The sequence below is a fragment of the Carlito syrichta genome, unplaced genomic scaffold, assembly GCF_000164805.1.
Source record: "Carlito syrichta isolate Samal-C Ts95f unplaced genomic scaffold, Tarsius_syrichta-2.0.1 Scaffold311949, whole genome shotgun sequence".
NCBI lineage: Eukaryota > Metazoa > Chordata > Mammalia > Primates > Tarsiidae > Carlito > Carlito syrichta.
In genome coordinates, this window is record NW_007256045.1 from 1,391,521 (window position 1) to 1,416,656 (window position 25,136).

A 25,136-nucleotide genomic window follows, 5' to 3' on the forward strand; every position below is an offset into this window, starting at 1 on the left:
ATGTCATAACTTTCTCTCTCTTCTCTCTTCCCAAGTCATCCTACTTCACACAGAAAATGCCATAAGTTGAGGTATGTGATTTAAAAACACACTCTCTAAGAGTAGTTTCAGGATGAAGTTTATAATATCCCAATCTGAGGAGAAAAAATAATTATCTCATTGATTTGGGTTTCCACATGGGTTACTGCGTAATAGTGTTTAAATAAGATGACTTAGGTTATGTTTTTTTCTTTTTTGAGTTGAAGTCTCACTCTGTCACCCAGACTGGAGTACAGTGGCCGCTCCCGGCCACCGCAACCTCAACCTGCTGGGGTTCAGCGATCCTTCCGCCTCAGCCTTCCAAGTAGCTGGAACTACAGGTGTGCGCTACCATGCCTGACTAATTTTTGATTTATGGTAGAGATGAGGGCTCTCCAAGTTGCCCAGGAGGGTCTCGAACCTGCGGGCTCAGGCAATCCACTCACCTCGGCCTCCCAAAGCGCTGGTATTACAGGCTGAGCCACCAAGCCTGGCCCGACTTGGGTTATCTTATAAGGTGAACATAGACCTATGCTCACAATGATAGGACATTTTTGTCCTTTAACCAATAAAATCATGTTTGGCCAGTTCAATTTGTTTAACCCTTTGATGATGTTGGTATTATTATTCATGCAAAATTTTATTTTGTATACCATTGAAGTGAGATCTTTATATTTTCATTATTTATGTTTTAATTGACCAAAAATGTATATATTTATGGTATACAAATTGATGTTTTGAAATGTTTACATTGTGAAATGGATAATTAATTGATTTAATGAGCCAGTTAGTTAATTAAATCAAGCAAATTAATGTATGCATTACCTCATATATTTATATTTTTGTCATACAAACACTTAAAATTTAATCTGCAGAAAAGTTTCAAGTATATAATACATTGGTAGTAACTATAGTCCCCTTGTTGTATAATGGATCTCTTGAACTTATTCCTCCTGACTAACTGAAATTTTGTGACCTTTGAGCACTTCACCCAACTCTCCATCCCTTCTACCCCCCACCCCCACCCCTGCCTCTGGTAACCACCATTCTACTCTGCTTCTATGAGCATACCAAGTTTTAAAGCAGGTTATATGGAGATGCTTTAGACTTAAATATTGAGATCAAAGATAAACTCTAGAATAAGGAGTTTGCAGTGATACACACACACACACACACAACAATTACTGTTAGATTTTGGAATGTCCACCATTTCTCCTGAAATCTTTTTTTTCCCCCAAGTGGTTTGTGGAAATCTGAAATTCTACATCCAGGGCACTTTCATGGGTATGCAATATGTGCTCTTGTACACGGCCCTGTGCTCAAAAGGGTTTCACATTTGGTTTCATGCACTGCTGTCTCCTTCTAAAAATTCTTGTACTTTTTGGGCAGGGGACCTGGCACTGCCGTTTTGCTCCGGGCCCTCTCATATGCAGCTCGTACAGTTCTGCATTCCCGACCCTTCCCAGATATACAAGGGGGACCCCAAAAAGTCAGAATTATCTTTTGGAGGGGGTGCCCCTTGTAATACAGGCTTTCCCTGCTAGGTAAGTGTTCCAGGAACCCATTGGCATCAATGTACCAGCTAACATTTTGGTGAGAAGCTGCATTCAACTTCAGTGAATTTTTTTTGGAGATTCCTTCACACGTTTGCCCATTTCACAATGGATGATTTATTATTGCACCTGCCCACACCAGACTTAAGTTTTCAGCAGTTTTTGAGCAAAACCAGCATGATCCTTGTGTCCCACCCTCCCTATTCACCCAACCTCGCCCTAAGCAACATTTTTTGTTGTTGTTTCCTGAGATGAGAGAAGTCCTCAAAGGGAGAGGTGAAAAAAAAAGCAGAAGCACTAACAGGCATCAAAATTGACAAGTTCAAAAACTGTTTTGAACAGTGGAAAAAGCATCTCAATAAATGTCTTGCATCAAACGGAGAGTACTTTGAAACTGATTGAAGTAAACATGTAAGAATAAATACGCAAGTTTTAGTAAATAAGCTATGGTTTTTGAGGGGGTCCTCCCTCATATATACTGTGTATCTTTTCGACGTTTGATTTGCAGGCTATTGAGGTCCAAAATGGCTCCCTGCCTTCTGGTATACTTTGTAATTTGTGTCCTGTCCTTTCTCCATTTTTTCTCCACATTATTTCAGGATGGAATTTAAAACTATGGAAGAAAAGACTCAAAGATCAGCCATTTATTTATTTTTCTTTTAAACTTTTTTTAAGTTGGGGTTCTCATTCTCTCACCCAGGCTGAAGGGCAGTGGCAAGATCACGGCTCACCGTAATCTCGACCTCCTGGTCTCAGGCAATCCTTCTATCTCAGCCTCCTGAGTATCTGGGACTATAGGCATGCACCCAGTGCCTAGCCTTGCTATTTTAAAAAAAAAAATTTTGTGGAAACCGGGCTCGGTGGCTCAGCCTGTAATCCCACGCCTTTGGAAGGCTGAGGTGAGTGGATTGCCTGAGCCCGCAGGTTCGAGACCCACCTGGGTAGGTGAGACCTCATCTCTACAATAAATAAAAAAAATTAGCTGGGCGTGGTAGCGCGCGCCTGTAATTCCGGCTACTCGGAAGGCTGAGGCGGAACGATCGCCGGAGACCAGCAGGTCGAGGCCACTGCACTCCAGTCTGGGCGACAGAGTGAGACTCCAACTCAAAAAAAAAAAAATTGCGGAGACAGGTTCTTGCTGTGTTACTTAGGCTAATCTCAAACTTCTGGGCTCAAGCAATCCACCCACCTCGGCCTCCCAAATTGCTGGGTTTACAGGCGTGAACTACCATGCCTGACCATTTTTTAATAGTCTAGGTGTTACAGGCGTGAACCACCATGCCAGACCATTTTTTAATAGTCTAGGTGTTAAGAAGGAACACAAACAACAGAAATACATGCCAGGTGTCCTTTGGAAAGTGATGAGGGACACTGCCCTGCCACGAGGGAGCCAGAGGTTCCTGGCCCGCGATTGCTTAAGTTTGCACAGAACAACCCTGGGCCTCTACGGGGCTCATCTCAGCCACAGCCAGACATGAAAATACTGTAACAGTTTCCTTTTAGTAGGTTAGCATCTCTTTCTGTTATTTCAGATTTGCTATTTTTGAGTAAAGGTGGCAAAATCATGTTAATAAATTTACAAAATGAATGTAATTAACATATAATATTAATACATAAAACATAGTATTTTAGCATTTTTCTTCAGTTGTTGATATTTACATTTTTTATAGGAAAACGTAAAGATGGAATATCATTTAGGAAAATAATAGTTTGAAATCACTCAGAATGCCTTGATCTCTAAATCAGTGCTATTCAATAAAACTTTCTCTGATGATGGAATATTCTAGATTTCTGCTGTCTAATGCAGTCGCCACCTGCCATGGGTAGCTATTGAGCACTTGAAATGAGGCTAGTGTGTCAGAGGAACTGAATGTTTAATATTTAATTTTAATTAACTTAAATTTGGATAGCCAAATTTAAATTAATTAAAATTAATTAGTTCCTACTGTGTTGCATAGCGTGACTTTAGCTATTCCTCTTATTTTTGTGAATGCTACTCTATGTCATATGCAAGCTTTCCCACCCCCCTAAAGTTAATCACATCTTACTTTTTGCTTTTTAAAGTGTAAGTTTATGAATGTTTTCCCATCTTTTAGCCCAAGATTCAATGACTTGGACTAAAGTCGTTGTCCAATGTCAACTGGAAGGTGTCTTGGTGTCTGGCTCTATATGTTGATACAAAGAAGAAGAACCTGGAATTCACTCAACTATAGACATTGCATTGACACTTGGCCAAAGTTGAAGAACACCATATTGTGTTGTCCCAGAGGAGGGGACATTTAGATGAAGGAGTGTTACTTAGTGGCGGTGCTTCCTCTCCTGCCCATGGAAACTATGGAAAGATAGGAAAGCGACCATGAAAATGTGAGAGTGCTCACCATCTTGAGAACTTCCAAACATTTTTTTGCACATCTACAATGTGTCTGCTATAGGCACTTTGTGTAAGTGGTGCTTAGCACCAAGCCTTCCATGGAGGCATCGTTCCCATGCTGTACATGAAATCAATGAGACTCGAGAAGGTGTTTGGCCAGGGTCATGTAGCTTGTATATTGCATGACTGGAATTAGTCCCCAGTTCTCCCGGGCTCCAAGTCCCAGTCACTTTCCACTCTTGCCTATCTCCAAGGCACTGAGGAATAATATCCACAGACCCAGGTATTTTGGGTGGGGACAACCTTTATCTCTTGTCTTTTAAGAAGCCTGAGAAGGATACGCTTGTATTACTGTTGTCACTGTTCATGACATTACCACCTGAATAACCTTCTCTAGTGAAATGCAAAATTCATGATGACATGGTTCTGTTTTCAAAAAACCTAAAATTTTGCTGATTTTTATTGTTTATATGATTGTGAGGGAGAGATGGAGACATAGAAGAATACAACAGCACATACATACACACACATGCACGCACACATATGCATATGCACAATCCTGATGTGTAACACTTGGGAAAATCTCTTTCCTATGATGAAACAGTTTCTGGCAGCTTATGATTTCAAGACCACCCAGAGTATAACTTATGTGGAAACCAACTGCCTTGAAACTCCTTTCTTAAAGTCTATCGTGACCTACTTGCCATGGCAGTGCAGTGAATCGCTGTGGGGTTGAGGTATGAGTCCCAAAGGGGAAGGAAGCGAATCCCTCCCGACCCAGGAAACCCAATTTGTCCATCAGCGCACAAGCCCCAGAAAGTCCAAGCTTGCAAGATTCTCCAGGCCAGGAGCAGCTTTGCTAAGGTCATCAGATCTGGCTACTGCGTGCGCAGCATGGAGAGCTCGGGTTGGAGGGGAAGGAAGAGCAGTTCCCTCTTTCTCTCACCGCTTCCTTTTGTTATCCAGGGGCCTCAGAGAGGTCCAGGGGCTGGGTGGGGGCAGTGTGATTTGGAGCCCCGCCATAGGTCTCATCCCGGGGGCCACTGACCCCTGTTGCTTGGGAGACACCAGCCTGGAAGCTGGCCTTGACTCTATCTAATCCAACAGGCACTTACTCACCATGTGACCTGGTCCAAAAATAACATGCCCCGGGGGGCCTTGGGGACACCAGGCCCAGCTAGCAAGAGGCCCCCACAGGCCTAGGAACGGCTTTCCTGTTTGCGACCCTGCCTAGAGGCATCGAGGTGCTCGTTTGGGCTTTCCGTTTCCTTTTCCTTCTGAGGAGGTTCCCATTTGCTCTCCCTTCGTAGGGACACAGGACTGGCTCCAGGAGTCTAGCATCCCAGCATCTCAGAGAGGATGGTCACTTGCTGCTGAAGTCTCCTTAATGGGCAGAAGAAATTGTCACCAAAGACTGCAGTGCTTGGAGTCAGGAGGATTGGGACGAACCAACTCAGCTTCTTGTCCAAAACCTCTCTTGTGTCATGAGGAAACCAGGCGAATGCCAGAATCCCAGCCTGCTTCTTAATCATTTAAAATCCTGGTAGCTTAGGTGGTGGCAAGAGCCCTGGTAGAACTTTGTCTGAATGAGGACCTGGTTTTTCACCAGTTCTGTGAACTTGGTCATATTGCCTTGCCACCCTAAGCCTCATTTTCCTCATCCTTGAAAGGAAAACAACTCCCATGGGGCAGCATTTTTTAATTTTTTTGTTACGATGGGGCTGGGAAGGAGGGCAGGTTCTACTGAGCAGGGAGTCTCTATCAGGGTCTGACGCAGACTCCTTCAGCCCCTGAATTACCGCTTCACTCAACAAGCGTTTGGGTTACGGGCACAAATATTTTCTGCACCAACAGGTGCAATAGTCCAACAGTTGTGAGAGATGTTTGGGAGATGTTGAGACAGGAGAATTTGTATCAAGATTATTTCTCCCAATTCTGGACCATGTAGTTGCTATAAATGCACAAAGCTGCTCAGACTACAATCATAGGTGTCAAAGCAGCAGTAACAGTAATAGTAGTGGTCAAAGTAATAGCAATAGTAGTAGTCGTCACAGCAGCAATAGTGGTAGTAACGGTAGCAGCAGCAATAGTAGTAACAGCAGTAATAGTGGTGATCATAGTAGTAATGGTAGCAGCAACTGTAGTAATTGTCGTAGTGTAGTATAGTGCTAGAAGTAGCAGTTGTAGTAACAGTAATAGTTAATAGTAGTAGCAATAACACTAGTGACAGCAACAATGGCAGTGGTGGTGACAGCAGTAGTAATAGTAGTAGTAGTAGTAGCAACAGTAGTACTAATCATAGTAGCATGGTATAGTGCTAAAAGTAGCCATTGTAGTAACAGTAATAGTTAATAGTAGTAGCAATAATACTAGTGATAGTAACAGTAGTGGTAGTGATAGCAATAGTGGTAATAGTAGTAGTAGCAGCCGCAGCAGTAATGTGGTAATAGTAGCAACAGCAGTACTAATCATAGAAATGTGCTATAGAACTAAAAGTAGCAGTTGTAGCAACAGTAGTAAATAGTAGTAACGATAGTACTAGTGCTAGTAAAAATAGTGATGCTGGTGATAGCAGTAGTGGTAATAATAGTAACAACAGCAGTAATAGTGGTAATAGTAGGAGTAATGATAGTAACAGCAGTTGTCATCATAGTAGTGTGGTATAGTGCTAAAAGAAGTTGTAGTAACAGTAATAGTTAATAATAGCAATAGTACTAATGATAGTAGCAATAGCCATGGTGGTGATGATAGCAGTAAGTAGTAGTCGTTGAACTTGATTATGTACCATGGCAGACACTGCTCAACTCTCACGGACCAATTCCTTTTCTTCTCCCAATAACACTAAGACAACTGCTTTCTTCCCATGTCACACAGAACAGGGCATACCCTGAGGCCCACATTCAGAGGCAGAGTTGTTTATTTCTAGCCTGTTGTGTGAGAAAGGACATCTGCGTGTCTACCTCATGGGACCTTCGCAAGGTGATGCAGCCATCTCCATGGTGGACACCAGGAAGCAGACACCCAGTAGGGTGGCCTGGCTTCCCACATGGGCTCCCAGCGAGTTGACCATGGCAATGGGCATCTGTTAAAGATGAGCGTGGGGTCACCCATGGGAGAGGGAGCCTCACTAGGGGCTCCTAGTTCTCTGACCAGTTTCTCTGAGCTGGCCAGTGAGTCTTTTGGGGTGTGGCTTTCTCTGTATTCAGAGCTACTGGTTTCACTGGGAGGCTGAGTGCTTGATGAACTGCTGTCAGGATTGTGTGGTTCTCACGGCTCTGCTGGTAGCCAGTGAAGGCAGAGCTCAGGGTTTCCAGGAAAACAGAGCTGCTGAGCTCTGACGCTCTGATGGAAACTGAGTTGTGTCTGGAGACAGCCTCTCTGGGAATTACAAGGAAATAACATGTTCTATCCAGGTGACCAGCTTTCCCTCAGAACTTCCATCACCTAACTTGTCTGGTAATCCCATCTCATTCCCAAACAAGCTCCGGGCACCCACCTGTCTTGTGGATCGTTTCTTGGGTATCTTTTTGGCAGTCAACCTCCAGGCTCCAGCCTGCCTTGTGGATGTTTTCTTGGTGATCCTTTCGGCAGTGACACTACAGTTTCAGCTTCAGTTTCTCCCTTTAGCAGGAACAGCTTACAATTGAAGCTTCACCCAGCAGTGAAGTCCAGGAGAGACTAATTTGGCCATGTTTGCTAACACACACACACACACACACACACACACACACACACACACACACACACACACACACACACACTAGGAGGGACCCAGAAAAAAAGTGGAATTATTTTGAGAGGCCACTTGTAGTCCAGGCTTCCCTCGCTAAGTGTTCTAGGAACCCATCAACTTCAGTGTACAAGCTTCAGTGAAATTTTTTTTATTTTTTGGAGATTTGTTCAACACATTTGCCCATTTCATGATGGATGATTTACGAGTATACTTGCCCACACCATGCTAAGGTTCAGCATGATCCCCGTGCCCCACCTTCACTATTCACCTGATTCTGCCCCGAGCAATTTTTTTGTTGTTGTTTCCCTGGATAAAAGTCCTCAAAGAGAAATGTTTTGCCAGTGTGGAAGAGGTGAAGTAAAAAATGACAGAAGCACTAAACGGCATCAAAACTGACAAACTAGAAAACTGTTTTGAGCAGTGAAAAGGCATCTCGATAGGTGTATTGCATCAAATGGAGAGTTCTTTGAAGGTGACTGAAGTTTAAACATGTTAGATAAGTACACAATTTTTTATTTTAAAAATTCCATTTTGGGGGATTTCCCCATATGTATATCTATATATATGCATTTAGAATATAGATGGGGATATATATTCATAAAAATAGTGTAACACTTAGGGACAAAAGAAAACTAAAAATCACCCATAATCTTAGCCAAGAAAAATCACTGTTATTACTTTGGGGAATGTTGTAGCAAACAATTTTCAATGCATTCATATTTGAGACTGTTTTACATATTTGTACAGCTATACATCCTATATTTTTCCACTTAGCACAAAGCTATGTGTAACTAGCTATTGTCCAAAGATTATTTTTAAAAGACTGCAGAATATTATACTCTATGAGCTGAACTATGTAATCATCAACCATTATTGGGATATTTAGGTTGTCTCCATTTAAAAAAAAATTAGAGATAACACTATACTGAATATCTTTATACATAAATCTCTGCCTGAATCTGTGATATTTCTTTAGTACAAATTCTAACAAATGGAATTTTTTGTTGAAGTATAATTTTAAAACTCAATACATAAGGTATAATTTTAACTACCTTATTAGACATATTCATTTTATAGAATGTTCCTAATAGTCAAGCACAAAGATATCATATTATTGTAATATCTTGTATTTGCATCTTTGTTTATTCTTGAACTTTTTTTCAATTTTTATTTGTAGTCATTTTTATTTCTCCTTCTATGAAATGTGTGTTCTTTTCCTTCCCCACCTGACCTTGTTTTCCATAAGTTTTGGTGTTTTCCTTGGCAGTTTCTCATAGTTATTTATATGTTGTGTGTGAACCCTTTTTCATATTTATGACAAAAATGTTTTCTATGTTTTTCTCCTGCCTTTTAATTATATTTGTGTTTTTAATGTGTATACTATTTAGTTTGTAAATAAAATTTGTTCAGGTTTGAAGTATCATTTCTTTGCTTTTACGTTTAAAAAGGTTTTCTCCATATACATAAGTTAATACTTTACTCATATTTTCCTTATTTTTATGATTTTATAGCCGACATTTAAATATTTCATGCATTTAGTATCTGAGTATTTAATATGAGAAACTGACTTAATCTTTTTTCATAAATAATCATTTTTTTCTAACAACACTTGTCAAAAAAGGCCTTCCTTCCTCCAGTGGTTTTGCTGCATCTTTTATTGTGCTTTAACTTACACACACACACACACACACACACACACATGGATATATTCCAATTTTATGATACATTTTGAAACCTGCTAGAATCATTATCCTTCTCGTTCTTCTTTTTCAAAATTTATCTTCGAAATTAAAAGGAAATGTAATGCCTTCTAATTTTTTCCCTCAGCGTGGTATGTAGAATGGAAATCAACTCTGCAACCAAACAGATACGGATTCAAGTCCTGACATTTCAGATCACTAGTTGTAAGATAAAGTTACTTTATCCGCCCGAGATTCAGTTTACTCATCTGTGAAATGGGGTCAAAACATATCCATGTCACATGCATACCATGGGAACCTACATCAAGCCAGGAATTCAGGGCCTGAAATATAGAAGGTACTCAATCAATGGCGACTGTCATTCTGAGGTTCAGAGGTTTCACATTCTATCCCTGACCTCATCTGGTGGGGTAAAAAAGATGCCAGCTGTCTCACTGGCACCCAGGGCCCCTGGGTTTGAATTTTGCTGCTTTGACATTTCAAGGTGGTGGATCTCATGGCATTTGAAGAATTTCCAGGAGCCATCTGTTCTCAAGTCCATGTGCAGCAAACAACAACCTGTTCCTAGTTGAAAAAGACGGATGGGGTAAAGAGAGCTGCAGAGCACAGTCCTAGTCAGAGTGACATCCTTCTATGGCCAGGTTTGGTCAGGAGCATAAGGATGAGTCTAGGCTTGAAGACCAGCCCCACCGGCTGATAGCTGTGTGACCTTGGGCTTGCCACATAACCATCCTAAGTGCCAATGTTGTCAGCTGTAAAATAGGCATTGCAGTAGTACTTCCCTTTCAGAGTGCTTGTGAGGCACAAACATGATTTTTAATATAAAACACTCATCGAAATGCTTGTTACAATAGGTATTCAATGACTATTACAGGCTAATGATGATGAGGCTATTATCAAGTGTCAGTGTATATTCGGGTAGACGGTTAGTGCAACCTCAAAGAAGGAAGTCAAAGACTCAAGTTGAAACAGCATGTTTAAGTGTGTCTCTGTGCTGTCTCAAAGCAGAATTGAGCTGGGAATAAATACAACAAATTACCCACTTTATCATTCAAGAAAATGTGCTGATTTGGTAAGTTGAGAACATGATCTTCCCAAGATCTTATGGAGTTACAGACATGGTGAGCCTTTTGTTAGATGTGCATATGCACACGCTCACACACACACACACACACACACACACACACACACACACACACTCATGGATAGACACGTACTGGGCAGATACCTGACACCTGGATCTAAGTCTAGGCTATACACAGAAAGTCTACCAACACCATCACGAAATACAGCGGTCCTTCAGTACCCGTGGGGAATTGCTTCCAGGACTCTCCTACCTACCAAAATCCACAGATGCTCAAGTCTCTGATACACTAGCATAGTGCTTACATATAACCTATGCACATCCTCACGCATACATTAAATCACTTCTAGATCATCTTAATACCTATTACAATGTAAATGCTATGTACGTAGTTGTTACAGTCTGTTGTTTAGGGAATAGTGACAAGAAAAAAGTCTGTATGTGTTCCGTACAGACACACCCATCCATTTTTATTTTTCTGAGTATTTCCAATCTGTAGTTGATTGACTATTTGGATGTGGAACTCACAGATATGGGAGGGTGACTGTGTGTGCCTTTTGTTGCTGTTGTTGTTGACTGGCAGAAATTGGCAGTGAATTCTGTGCTCTTATGTTTCATAGACTCTGCCTGGGCCAAGGTTTTATAAAAAGTATTCTGGCAATTAGTGTTGGTGAGTGCTGCCTTACATCTACATCATGTGGAGTATAGTACTAGGATCATGTCTCATAGGTAAAAAATGTTCCTCTTTATTTATCTATCAATCCTATCTGCCTATCTATTTTGTAAATATTTATTGAGCATGCAGACCAACGATGAATTGGACATAATCCTGATTCTGAAAATACTGCCAACTGCAGGAGAGAGAAATATAAACAGATAATGAACATATAACTTTATCCTTGCCTTAATGGAGATCTCACCCAGGGCTATATCTGAACTAAGGAAGTCATGCTTGATGCTGTCTCTCAACCTTTAAGAATAGTGCATATTATATTAATATGTGTGATAAACAGTATTAATATTACCTAATATTTTCAGCTCTTCTTCCCTTCCTGGACCTAAAGACATTTCCACACATTTCTTGACCACACAGCATATTCAGATAACTTACTGTGAACAATAAAATATATGTAGAAATGACCAATATGGTTTATGGATGGAAGCATTGAAGAGTCAGGACAGGATTGTCCAGGCACTCTTCCCCTACTCAGGCAAACTAGGAAGCCACATGTTAAGATGGTGGCACCAGAAAATGGAGATGCCACTGACAGCCAGAGTCTCTGAGTAACTTTACAAAGTGAAAAACAACCTCTACATCTGCCCCTGCAGACTTGTTGTAGAAATTTAAAGTGAACATGAAGTAGACTTCTGATGGTCAAAGCCACTGAGATCGGGGGCAGGTTTGCCAGAGTTTGTTAGAGTTGCAGAGCCTTATCTTTCCTTGCTGATCAATAAAGCAAAATAAAATAAATGACTTTGGCCTAAGGGAGGTCAAGGAAGGATTCACCAAAATGACCCAAACTTTTGAGTAGGATTTTGAGGTAAGAGTAGAAGTTTCACAAGAGTAACTCATCTAATCCTCACAGCAAGCTTGTGAATGAGGTGGCACTTTGGTCCTTCTTGCTGTCATCATCACTGATAGATGAGAAAATTAATATTGAGGCCTGGAGACATTGGGAAGTGAGCTCACACTGTCCAGGGAAGAACATGGACTCCTATGTTGAGTGTTTCTTTCCAAATTCCCTTCAGTTTCCTCTAAGTCTAGGATCCTTGTAGACAACAGCCCTGGAAAAAAGATGACTGGTGACTGGTTATGGTTTCCAAGATAGATGCTCTTGGCAGTATTCTGTCAATAATAGGCTTTGAGGGTGAAAGTATTTTACAGGCAATTCATCAAACTTACATGTATGTGGGTGCTTCGTTAGCTTTGTGGCATTGCATTCCAGGGCAGCATTCTAGCACTGTTTTGGAGTGATCCTCAGTCTCTTAAATCCACATGTCCAATGGACCGACCTCAGTTATTTGCAAGAACAAAGCCACATAGTGATACAGTGAGATACAGGCAGACACAGGAAGAAGAAACCGACGCGTGTGTGTGGCACATCGCTTTTTTTCAACTAAAAGAACAGAAATAACAAATTCCACTTGGATTCTGTTTTGATGGGAAGGAGTAAAACAAACTCACACTCCACTTCAGAGGTGAGGAATAAAATTTCCTTGCTTGTCCCTAAGCTGTGCTTCTGAAGAGCCAGAATTGGGCCAGTCTCCTGTCCAAGTAGATTCTGGTCTCTTTCCTTAAGCGATTGTAGTTTACCCTATAACCGGAGTCAAAGAGCTCCTGTAAGATGAGCTTGTAGGGATGGAGACAATGAGGTTTAGTGCACTGATATTAAACACTAAATGGCAATGGAGGAGGGAGAATGTCCTTTCCAAAATGAGGACTCCACTGGATTAAAAAAAACAAAAAACAAAATATCTCCACCTCTTCACGCTCCGAGTTGATTACCTGGGAGGTGACACACAGGTCACTAGTATTGAAATAAAGGTGACAGGAAGTGAGGAATGAATTTACAATACTTTTCTCGTTTGCAGACCTTCTCGTTCTGTTTCTGGAATCCTTGCCTCTAGACAAATGTTCAGGTTAAGCTCCAGATGGACAGAGAAGGGGACCTGAACAAATGTCAAGCTCCTCTTTTTCCATTTTTTTGGTCCCCGCCCCAATCTCTCTCGCTTTCACTCTCACTCTCCCTCTCCCTCCGGGGGACAAAATTAAAATTCAGACTAAGATTTCAGTGGTTGTGAATGACCACATTGTCCTTCTCATTGGCGTTTAGGGCAGCATACTATAAGAAATTTATTTTAGAGTCTATGAATTTACCTCTCTATTTTTAATTCAGTTGTAAATAAAATAGCGACGCGATGGGGGACTGTTAACCTCTTCTGACTTGCCCTTGATAGCCCTTGATATGCAAAAGTGATACTTAAAGATGAAAAAACTGAAAACTAGTTTAAGACCGTCACTCTTTCCCCCCTTTAAAAATATGAGTGTCTCTTATGTTGATTAAAAAGTATTGTCCTTTAAGGAACAGATAAATAATTTCTCGGCTAATGTTCTTGGTCCATGACTACAGTCTAAATTTTATACAAAGAGGCCAGTGGAGACATAGATAAATATAGAGAGAAAAGAGAGAAACGAAGACACTAAGTTATCCCAAAGGGCATTCCTGTATTAGTCATCGTATAAAAATTATATGTACCACAGAATATCTATTTTTAGAGGCCAGGAGGTTATGTGAAGCAGTTCAGATGTCGGCAAAGACCCACAGGCCAGCTCGCAGCAATGATATTGGATATTTGGATATTTGTTTTCTTTATTTTAACTGTGCAAAGCTGGTACTGACCACATGGACATGTTGGCTGCTTGAGGACAGAGACACAAGATCTATGTGCTCCTTCAAAGACATCTGAGGCACTAAGTGATTCTTTTGTGTTATTTTTATTCATCTTCTAGATCTGGCACTGCACACACACAAACACACACACACACACACACACGCACACACACACACACACACACACACACACATACACACACACAGAGTGTAGGATGCATATTCCGTATCCTCAAGCCTGACAGAGGTTCCAACTTTCACACAGTTACAATTCAATTTTTATTAAAAGCCTAAAAGAACATGAAGAAGGAATTGCCCCATTTCTCCTAATGATCTGATTAGGATACTTTATTTCAACTGTTTCTTTCTAGTTAAATCTTGTGTGAATTTATAGAGGATGGATAATTTGCGGCCTCTCTCTGGAGTAGAAAACAGTCAATTTGGCTACTGAGCAGTTGGCAATCTATTGGGTTTAGTGATTCAAGCTGAAATAAACTGCACCTGAAATGCACAAGCTTCCTACCCGTGGCACATTCATGTTGCCTTTCCCCCCCCTTTTTATTTAGTGACATTCTCATCCAAGCTGCTTCTTGAGGATCAACTCTCTTATTTGCATAAAAGATTTGTCTCCCGGTGGTTCGGGATGATGCTGTATAAACAAGAAACTGGAGAACACGACAGGGCAGGTGTCTGTTCTCGACCCTCTTCCCTTGGCACTTCTCAAACAGAGCTGGGGCTGTTTCTACCCTCCACTCCATCTAAGTAATTGAAGAACATGTGCTGCTGTGTGGATTTGCCAGATGTAGCCAGTAACATCACAAAATGACCATTCAACTTGAATTTGAGATAAATGACAAGTATTTTTATAGTATCAGTCCATCCCATGGAAGATAAAGTCTTGCAGGCCTTAAACTGGGGCTAAGGGAATTAAGTATAGTTACTTAGGGTGTTGAAGTCTCTTGATCCCTACTTGTACTAACAATATCTTATTGTTTTTCTGAATTTCAAATAGAACCGGACATCTTGCATTTTATCTGGCAACCCTGTGTTGGGTACCCTTCCTCAGGGGTTTCCCATGGCCTCCAGCCCATTCAAACCTTTTGAGGACACAAAACACAGATAATAGACTAGGACATCAAGGCTCCTATATCATACTGGTGCCTACTTTCGTATTCTTTTGAGAACTAAATATGCCTGACTTTGGAAATGCCTCCCAGGACTCTTTTTAGAGAGTAGAGGCGCAGAGGATAGAGGCTGCCTCCCTCTAATTCCATTGCCTTTCTTTTATTTGATTCTCTGAAGTTGGGAAGACCTAGACATTACTCCCTCAGAAATGCTCAAGCAAGAGTATGATTATAAAAGCTCTAGCAATATAATTAGAAACAATTAAAATGTCTTATGTCAGGTAACTGCTTTTTATCTAGGGTGTTCAAAGTAGGTGCTTTAACTCCACTGACCCTCCAAACACTCTGTGAGGCAAGGCATTTAGGAAATTAGAGCTTGGGGAATGGTGACTTTATCCAAAATCTTACTGGCAGGGCGAGTGTAAGGCAGGCTTTCTGTTTCCCTTCCTTCGAGCCTTTCCCCACCTAGTGTGATCCTCTTAACAGTCAAAGCATCTGGCTTGTTCAAGAGACCCTTCTGGCCACAGGGAAGTGATTCATGGGTAATCAGTTCCATTTCTTGCATCCATAGACCTGTCATTTTACTACCAGTATCATAATTATGCAAAGAGATAGCCATAACTAATTTGGAAAGGAGACAATAAACCACAATTAACCAGGAACTTATTTTATCATCAAAGTAATACACTAGAGAAAATTTGCAAAATTTAGAAAACCGTAAAGGCAAAAATAATCATCAATCATACTCTCAACAACTAGATAAACTCTTATTAACCTTTTGGCTTTTTTGTTTGTATCTACTTTTTGAGGCATAAATTCATATGTCCATTCCTATTTGTGTACACACCTAGAAACATGCTTTACAAAACTAATCATGCTCTTAAATATTTTATCCTGATTTTTTATTTAGCTTGCTCTGTACACATTTTTCCAAGGCTTTTAAATGTTTTTGAGGGGAAAGATGAGGTTTAAATGCCCCTGATATTAACATCTGTTTCCTCAGTCCATCAAGGGGCTCTGAATTTGAAGCAGGCACTTTAGGACCCTGATGTGATGGGACAGCAAGTGGGCAAGGCTCTGGACATACAGGGTCACTCCTGATTCATTGGCACTATTCCTGAGACCTCAGAAAGCCCACTTATCTCTTGCCTCAGTTTCCCCAAGAAATTAAAATCTGCACGTGTGTCCTCAAACCGGAAAAAAAGGTCAAATAAAAAGGACCTTAAAAAGAAATTGTTGTGGGACATCTTCAAGGACGAGTACTTCAAAAATATGTGGTACTATTAACCCAATTGTTTGGACCTCCCTTGGGCTGTTGGAAAGATCTTCTTACATTTGTTCTAGCTCTTTGAGAGGAAAGTGACTCTCCTGACATTTGATGATCATAACACACATCATCCCTGGTTTGAAATTAAGTTAAAATAACATTTATTGATTGCTTAGTCTCTGCACTCCAAACTACACATTCAGCCAACATTTCCTAACTACCAACCACCGACTGACACTTGTACATATATTATGCCTTTTAACTCTTTCACGAACATCCCCTGAGAAGTTATTAACATTGTTATTGGTACTATTATTATGTACTCTTTTGAACACATTAGTTTGAAATAATTTGTTATTATTTGTTAATATTATTATTTTATAATAATATTACAATAAGTCGATAAAATAGTACATAGAGTTCTTTCCTTTTTCTGTTTGTGTTTCAATAAACAGGGAAACTGAGGCACAGAATAGCTGAGTAGTTTTTCAACTTCCAGCTAGAGAGGGGTGGAAACTGGGGTAAAACTAGAGTCCACCTGAACGCAAAGTAAAAATCTCTTTCCCCTGGCTTTTGGCTCAGAAGAAGGTATGACTGATGAATGAACCTCTTAACAGAGTTCCAGTCTGTTATTCCCCATATCCCAATCTGCCTCAGGATGCCACTGAGGTAGTAGTTGCATCTTCCGTTAGTTTTATTCTCCGTGAGGGGAAGAACTTGAGTTGGCTTCCTAAGACTATAGGTGAGAACAAAAATAGAAACTTCTGACAGCTTGATCTCTTTTTGCTGGCACTAAGCTCTGCTAGTGAAGCTAGAGGAGACCCTATAAATATGCAAACACAGGGAAATCCTGTGTCGGGTCATTAATTGCCTAAATAAGACTGAAGAAAAGACACAATATTGCAGGCAACAGCTCCAAGAAATCTTCACATTTCTGAGAATCTCTGAGTAGTTAGTGATGGTAAATAAAGAAGCCAAAGACAGCCAAGTTCATTTTCAGCATTTTGGATTATTCCGTCAGAACTGCATATGCATTTAATAATAGCACTCATATAGTAGGAAGCTCTCCACTGACTTCTCTCTTGCCTTTTTTCTCCCTTCAAATTGATATCTCAGAGTCTTAAGTCAAACTGTGTTTTATTAAGAGAATGAGTTATTTGAGATACGGTTGTGACATTCACCAGGGCTGAGCCCAGCTGTAGTTTTGCCAAGAGCCTTCATGCTGAATTTGAATTTCAGTACAGAAAGAGCCATGCTTTGCTCAGTTTTGCTTGGCTTGGATGATTTTGCTCAGTTTCTACCCAAGTGGCAGGGTTTTTGCCAAGAGCAGGATGATTTCCCGGCCCCTGGGAAACTGTCTGTTGATAGTGTGGGTGGTTCACAGAAGCTAGATGCATCTAGCTGCATGAGCTTGACTTTCTGTTCCACAAGTGTGATTCCAGAAAATCACACCATTGCTGCTGGGACTGCCAGGAGAAGGAGCAGAGGACTGCTGGAACCTTGGAATTGAACATAGCCAAGGAACTAAAGGGGGCAGAGAAAACCTCTTGGAATATAAGATCCCTGGCAACTTGAACTGAGTCCTCAACTTCAGTTTTTGTTTTGAAACCGTCACCTTCTCTCTGTTGGTCTTGAACCAACATATTGTTGGTGCCATCTTAGGAAGAGAGCTTTCTTGGGGTGGCTTTTCCAAATTACCTGACAATGCTCTTTTCTTTAAACTTCTGTGAGAATTCTTACACATGCCCTTTCTCTCCACACCGTCCCCCTCTCCTCCAACGTTTCTCTGAAAAGTCATCTTAATGATTGTGAGGTCAAACGATGGGACTCTCCTATCATGGTGGAAGCTTCCTAGATCTCCCATTTTGTGAGGTCACCAAATGTTGGCATTAGAAAAGGAATTTGGTGGAAATTCGGTCTCTTTCTTTTCTCTGGTGGAACTTTATCCTTTGGGCCTATAGGAAGGAAAATAGTTTTTTCTTCAAGCTCTTCTGACTTGAAGACACCAGGATGCTGAATGACTTATTTTGTTCAGGAAGGAAGTGCATTGCTCTTTTCTTGAGGTTATTTAGATTCCACTTAAGCAAGGTAAGAAGGCAAGCTTAGAGCTATATTTGGAGACAATGAAGGAGATGAAACTCTATATCAAAGAAAACAGGCCACATTGATATTTTGTGGTCAGTTATAATTTGGGGAAAACTTTGGGGGACCAAGACCAATCTAATTCAGATCCAAAAATGCGGTTTATCCCTGGAAATAGGCAAGTTCACCAAACCACAGATGACACACAGTCATTTCTAACTGAATGGAACTCTAAATCCAGGTTCCCCTACAGCACAGATGTGTTGGAGTTAGTGTGTACTAGCTCCCAAGAGCTCCTGGTTAACTTTTCAGAAATTATGTGAGTCATTGTTATACACAGCCATTGTAAGAAATTAAATTACATAACCTCACAATCAACTACCTTCTATTTTTAAAAATGTAATAAATATTTTAAAATTCTCAATTTGGTAATTTTATTACATTGTACTATTATCTATGTTCTTGTTATTATTTGCATCTGTTGGATTAACTGATGGAGTGCTCCTGCTTATCTCTTCTGAACTCCATATTTGGTGATGGCACGGTAGCTAGAAATTGGCCATGGTGGGAGTATTCACACCACAGAAATGGGCAACTGCTACAAATCAGGGTTCCCTGCCAACATTTTTTTTCTTTTTTGGTCCAGGAGGGCCAGTTGTTAAGCCTTTACCACTACTAACCTATAAGATCCACCTCCCAATAGTTAAAACCAGTTTCTGAACCTCCAGCATCAGAGAGATGTGTACCTGTACGTGTCGTCCTCAGCCATTCACCAGAACCTGCATTAGTATAAATCTATTTACATTTAGGACAAGAGACACAGGAAGTTTCTTGGGGGTTCTTAGGGGTTGAATGATGTTCACTTCCATGTCATTTCATTTTCTTTTTACTTATGAATTAAATGTCTTTCATACTATTTACTTATTGACATACAGAATCTTGGCAGTTTAAAGTGAGGAAGTTGATTACCTCTCACCTCCAAGAATCTTCTTTCAAGTCTTTAGGACTTTGACTTATAGAGGATGGATATTCATGACTATATTATTTCTCTACCATTCTTACCTCTTTTTGGTTCATGGCACTTTCCATTAAACCTGATGTTATTACTAGAAGGGCATTCACCCCTGAATATAATGGTTTTATGACAAATATACTAAACTTTTCTATAGTGTCATTTGTAGATACAATCATTACATTAAAAAGAGAAAGAAAATAAAATCTTAGTAGGTTTTAAACACCAGACATGTTTTTGGTTAAATGAAGAGGACTCAAATATACACCATTAAAAACCATTATCAATAAAAGAAAGCTGCCCACATTAAATGATGATTTTTCCACTTGGAGCGGATTTAAAAGTTTACTATGGTTTATTCTTTTTTTTCCCCTCTCTCTCACCTGGAATAATTTAGTTGTGCTTTATCTGACTTGACTTTCTAAATTGATCAAATTGCTGTCAATATTTGAAAGAAGAATTTTTTTAAAAGTCCAACATAGTAAGTCTTTGATCATTCAAGACCAAGACCACTCTGTCCCCTCTAAGCACATGGCATGGACAGTGCCGTGTATTAATTTCTGTTGTCTTGCCAAGTCAGAATGGGATTCGCTGTTCTCAAGGTCTCTGGGCTATCACTTTACCCAAAACATCCATCCCGGGTATTGGGGGAGGCTGAGAAGCTCTGCATAGCTATTTATTTTAAGTGCCTGATTAAAATTTCATGAAAACAGGAAGTCAGGGGAAAAGAATAGATTGCAAGAGCGATGAAATCCGGGGCTTTGTAATTTTTAGCTCACAGGGAAAAAAAAAGCGTTAAATCGTAAGGAAGGTATATTTTCAGAATCGTGCTGTGGCCACTAATGGCATATTTTGTCACTGGCTGGGGAGCTGGTGAACTAAGAATGGGTCCAATTTTTTAAATCTTATTACACAGTTTTGCTCTCATTTAGAAATTGTCACCTTAAAGTAACCTAATTCTGCTCTACTTAAAGCAAACTTCACGCGGCTATCTCTGTCTGTGTGTTGGCGACATTGTCTTCCATTTAAGCAGATATAAATGTTGTCCTGACACAGTTGAACAGCACAGAATCTGTCTGCTCCATAATTTGATGTTGCCTAAGAACTTAATCTTATCTAATTCCCATATCCAATGGGATAAAGAATTTGGGGGAAAGAAAGTAATGACATATTTTTTTGCTGGATGATAACTGAATGATTTCTATATTTGGTCAATGGAAAATAATGTGTTTCTCCAAAGAAGTATCCTTCAACATTTAGCTGTTGAGGAAACCAGCATTCAAAACAAAACAAACACACATACATCACACAATCATACTAAAAATTGTGATGCAACCAAGTGCAATTATAGGGGAACACAGGAAGGTAAAATGCTCCTGTTCTACTGCTGTTCCTAGAAACTCCAGAATCCTTGATGAAAGTTGGATAGCCAACATTAACCTTTGGGATCTCAAACTGAGCTCTCGTTTGGCTGACCAGACAGGAATAATTGCAACAGGCTAATGGCTAGATAAGTTTCATTTGCCCGTTTCAAATAAATCCCCATCTACAAAACTGGCCTCAAAGTCCAATCCTAGAGGAAGACGTAATCCTTATGAGAGATGGGTCAGAGTGGAGCGAGAAATCCGGCAAGAAGTATTGCATAGCCCACAGCTAATGCAGCAAATTAACTCCCCCTGCGGAAGGGTTAAGTCGTTCAGATCTCTTCCGAGGCTTCCCGCTCGTCCATTGAAACGGGCCTGAACAGGGATCAGAGAGTTTATCTAGGAGGAAAAGCTACTGGGAGCCTGATACGCACAGTTGGATACCAGAGAGTCCCTTCAAAAGCTCCCCAAATCCCCTAGGGTCTGAGCTGGCTTGAGCATCTGGGGGAATCCAGATAGCTCCAGGATAGGGATGTGTGTATGTGTGTATGTGTGTGTTTATACTAGATGTTTTGGGGCCATTTCATGCTGATGATCACAGGATCATCACAACTATGTTGTTCCAAGACAGAGGGAAAAATAAATAAATAAACCACAGTAAACTTTCCAGATCCCCTTTAAGTTGAAAAGGAACTATTTAATTGAGGCTGATATTGACTTAATGCATTCATTTCTACAGAACCGAGTTAGTCCATAGACCTTGCTAGATGGTGGCATACATCGTCCAAGGGCTCACCACTTGAAGGAGGTATGATGTTGCTTCCTTCTGTACCTAGGTTTTCCTGTCTGTAAAATGGAGCTTTTAATATTTGTTGAGGTTCCCTACTACCCACCTTTGCTCAAGAATGGGCTTATCATCTCTTGTCATTCTGTGTGTACATACCTGTCTGTCTTCGTTAAATTCTCAAAGCAGCCAGTATCTCTTTTTCACCAGTCCAGTCGTATCATTCAGGAAAGTGCTGACTGCAGTTTGTGTTCAGTAGTAGATATTTTAGAATGAATGAATGAATGAATGAATGAATTCATGCTCATAGATTGTTATGAAAATAGAAATGTACAGTAATATGTTTATTGCTATGTTAACTCCTATGCTACTGTATGTTTATATAGTAATATATGTGAAAATTCTTTCAAGACTTTTAAAGCTTCAACATCATCTCATTTCCTGTACTGAAATCTGGTCTAGTGCAGAGAAAAGTCATCTGTGGTCTCCCTGTCCTCAATGGAAGAAGAATTAACTCTCTTTACCCTAGAGAATTGGCCACAGAAGAGTATTTTCCCCTTAACTATGGTGGGAAATCTCCTGTTAGAACACCATGGCTGGAAGATGAACAATTAATTGAGTCAAATAGATGTCACTTCAGTTTTGCCACATAGAAAACCCTGTGCTCTAATATAACAATATCTCTTATCAAACATTATTGACCAATGAATCAGGAAAAGCCCAAGAAGGAAACACAATTAGATCCAAGCAGAGAACTCTCTTGGGTGTAGCATTTTTAAGGTGCCTCTAATGCTATTATCATTCAATAAATCTTCAAAATTATTTTTTCCATCACTCTGTCTTTCTCCCTGTGCTGGGTAAGATTTTGAGGCAGAATGTCTTGTGTCTCCTCTTTGGAATTTGGAAATCTAAACATGATGCTTGCAGGAATATGCCACTACTTTGAGCTCTCCAACGGTATTTATGAAACAAGTTTCTCCAAGGAGCTCCAAGCTTTTAGAGCCTTAATCAAATTCAACCTTACAACATTCAGCGATATTAAATGACTTTTGCCCAAAGCCCCAGCGAGCAAGCCATCACCGGACTGCTGTCAATCCAGGAAGCCTCTTGTATTTAATCACAGGTTTTTCTACACTCTCAGAGCACCTTACTAGGACCCTGCACAAGGCATTCACTCTACGTTACCTTCAGATACATGAAGTGCATATGCATCTGTCTCCCTGGCTTGACTGTAAACTCTTAAAGGACAGACAAAGTCTGGAAGTCTGTTGACACACCTACCCTATGCATAGCACAGGAATGCTTACTATACATCTATCAAATGCCTCCTTTTTTTGGGAGTGATTCCTTCTACGTGTGCATGTACCCAAAGGGATTGCTACAAGTATGGCCCCCTTATCAATCCCTTGTAGGGGAAACAGGTTTCCAAGTGCAGGCTGGTTTATCTTCTGTGTAATGGAGTCACTGAGGCACTGTCTTGTGCATGTAAAAAGGTAGGAAGACTCACATAAAAAGGGAAAAATGTGGGTTATACACCAGATGAGCTGAGAGTGTGATTGAAGATTCCAACCAGCACTAGAACAGTGGAAGGTCTATGGTTAGGAGCTGAAATCACCTTGATTTCAATCCAGGCTCTACCTCTAAGTAGTTGTTTGTCTTGGAGCAAGATACTCAACCTCTCTGAATCTCATATGCTTTCTCTACCTAGCCAAAGATGCTGTTTCTATCCCCCTACACATCTCAGAGTCTCTGCCTGTGTACTGGCTGCACCCTGAACTGACAAGCCTTGCTCTCCAGTGACTCAATTTCCTTGCAAGAGCCATTTTCTATGGCTGTTTTCCCAACTTGAAGTCGAGCTCCTTGGAGGAAGTGACTACATCTTATTTATTTTTATTTCTCTGGAGTCCGGTGTTGTTTCTGAGAAATGAAGATGATAATATTAATATCCAACGCATAAGCTGTGAACTAGAGATCTATTTATTCAGGTGCTTAGTATGGTGTCATTTTCACATAGAAAGTGCATGAAAACTATTGACTCTCATTCTAATTTATTCAGTAACTGTTTGAAAGGAGTTGTTCTACTGATATTGATAGCATTATCCTCATTTATAGGTGGGGAAACTGAGACACAAGCAAGTTAGAGATTCTTGCACAGGAAAGACATGGCCGACTGGTGCATAGGTTGTGTTAATGGTGGTGGGAGTTTTCAGAGGGCAAGAAGATTTTTTTTTCTCAAGAGACTTTGACTAAGAAGAAAGGGGGAAGCTCTTATTCAGGGTGACTGGGAAACTGCTCTGGCTAGAAACCTTGAGCCCTAGAATTCCGGAGTCCACAACAGGAAGAGCCCGAAGATCCTGTAGGAAATGTGTCCTGAGGATTAATGGTGGGCTGAATGCTGACTGAGGACTTTTCCCTTTCCTCATCTGCATTTGGGAGATCTTTATTTTTCCTTTTTAAAGATCAATGTGCTATATTTCTTTTTTCTGGAGGTGCATCCATTAAACCAATCATGGTTGAGCTCAAAGACAATTCCCCACCATGTAATTAACCCCCTTGGGGTACCATTAAGACCCAATGATATTCTGTGATTTTATTAACTAAAAGTAAATAAGCAACATGTCTACTGTGGAGCTCAGGTTTAGAACACCCGAGCACTTGAGCACAAGGTGCTCACTATAACAGCCTTTTCTCCTTGTCCTCCTGAACGATGTCAAAGCACTTTCTTTGCGCTCTTGCTTTTAATGCAATTTTTTAATTGAATTCTCAAGGGAAGTCTAATACAGTGGTTGAGAGAGAACTCTAACCTAGCCAGGCCCCAGCACTACTAACTGAGTGATCTTGAGTAAGGTACTTAAACTCTTCTAGCCTCAGTTTAGTCATCTAAAACTTGGCAATGATGATAACACCTACTCTCTAGAGCTGTTGTAAGGATGAAATAAGATAAGCAGATGATGCAATGAGTCCCGGACACATGGTTAATAATCTAAGGATTATTCATAAGGGGCAATAACACCCTTCCCAACAGCTGGGTGCCCTAAGGGTGCTGCTCTGAATTTCAGGTTCAGAAACAGACACCAGCAGGTAGACGTTCATTGCTCAAGCTCACCCAAAGGCAGGGCTGAGGCAGAAACCAGATCTGATTGACTCCAAAGCCAATGTTCTTTCATACTCTATCAGTGCCAGGAACAGGATTTTCTCTCAAGTTGACCACCATTTTGGGACACCTACTAGACAGTAAATCAGAGAAAAAGTTCTCATGTACTTGTGCAGATTTCAGAATGCTGTGGGTCAGAGAGAGAGAGAGAGAGAGAGAGAGAGAGAGAGAGAGAGAGAGAGAGAGGAGAGAGACTAGGGTGTGGGGTGGGGTATGAGGTTAGGATCACGAGAGCTCTTTGCATACTGGGGTCCAGCTCCCAGAGATGGGAAGGAGCTCAGCATGCCTGCAGGGGAGGTGACAATGCATGTGGCAGGAAACCGGGCTGGATATTGATGGGTCTCTTAGGCTGCGGGGAAAACTTAAGTTTTACCTCTTGGGAGGACTGAAGACCATTGAAGGGCTTGAGTCAGTATGACTTGATCTGACCCGTAAGACCACTCCAGCTGCTAAGTGAAGCTGGAATTGGAAGATGTGAGTTGTTGGCAAGAGGGGAGG